Raw genomic sequence first — 1,446 nt, 5'->3', positions numbered from 1 at the left:
ACAGACACACCCCCGCGCGCGCGCGCGCGCACACACACACACACACACACACACACACACACACACACACACACACACGCATACGCACACACGCACACACATACGCACACACGCACACACGCACACACATACGCACACGCAAAAGAGAAGAGAAAAAAACAAAACGCCCTGGGTGGAAATTTGAACAACGTTTGTGCTTTTCTTCTTAACCTGTGTCAAAATTTCATTTGGTGTTAATAAAGTGGGCCGAGAAGCTGGTGGAAAAGAAATTAATTTCCATTTGGACTTTGGCAATGCGCAAACATAGTGTTGCTTCTTTGTTGTGGGTGGAAAAACGTACCATAAATCATTTCTGGGCCCTGAGGCATCACATTAAGCCTTTATTTTTTAAATATCATTTCTATACATAAGACTCTGACGTAGGGGGTTTGGACCAATGGGTTTGAACAATGGGTGGTTAATGGCTCTTCTGCACCATGCTGCACTTAATGTGCCAAGCTCAAGTATGTAAAATGCATCTGCTTCGTGTCTGATTTATGAATTTTGTTTTCAACTTCTGCCAAATGATAAGCAATTGTCATGTTTTTTTTTTCTTCACGTTATAATGTTGGCTATTTATACAGTACAGGTATATACAATTAATTTAGATATCCATCCCTCCATTTTCTATTCTGCTTGTCCTTGTTTGGGTCGCAGTGCTGCAGCATATCCCAGCAGACTTTGGGTTACACCAGTCAGTTGCAGGTTACACATAATCAAACAAGCATTCACACTCACATTCACACCTTTGGACAAATTAGAATGCTCAATCAGGCACTCCACACAAAAAGGCCTATGCCAAGATTCATACAAATCTATCATTTCCAAACACCTGTGTACTCAACACAGTCAAGCGGTTCAAACACAAACAACTTGTTTATTTCCAAACGTTATTTGATGGTTTTCATTGTGGTTGGAACAAATTGCAAGCAGCTGTCGCTCAAGTTTACACACCAACTGTTTTGGAAATGATTTCAGTAATTAAGGACTGATACACTGACCAACTCTTTAGCATCTCATATGGCGTCATCAATGGTACGTGCCAGTGCCTTCTGTCACTGTGATTCAGGCCAACGCTGAGGATTTCATCAATCGTTCATTCCTCACATGTTTTTCTCAAGCATGAAAAAACATCTGTCCAATCGAATGGCATTCGATACAAGGGCTACATTAACAATTGTGCCTTTACAAACATCATACTCAGTTTTGCTCTGACAAAAATATTATTTTGCAAATATTAATTGCAAACCAGAGTTGATGATGTATGCAGTTTTACTATTATAGTAAAGGAAATGACCAAATTATGATGGCAAATGTTAAAGACATCAAGTTCTCAGTTACAAATGACCAAAAGGCACAGACTGACATGAATCATAGAAGAAAGCAACTTGATTCTTGAGGGATGGG

The sequence above is a fragment of the Hippocampus comes genome, unplaced genomic scaffold, assembly GCF_001891065.2.
Source record: "Hippocampus comes isolate QL1 unplaced genomic scaffold, H_comes_QL1_v1.1 scaffold76, whole genome shotgun sequence".
NCBI classification, from domain to species: Eukaryota; Metazoa; Chordata; class Actinopteri; order Syngnathiformes; family Syngnathidae; genus Hippocampus; species Hippocampus comes.
Note: the sequence above shows the minus strand (reverse complement) of the source record.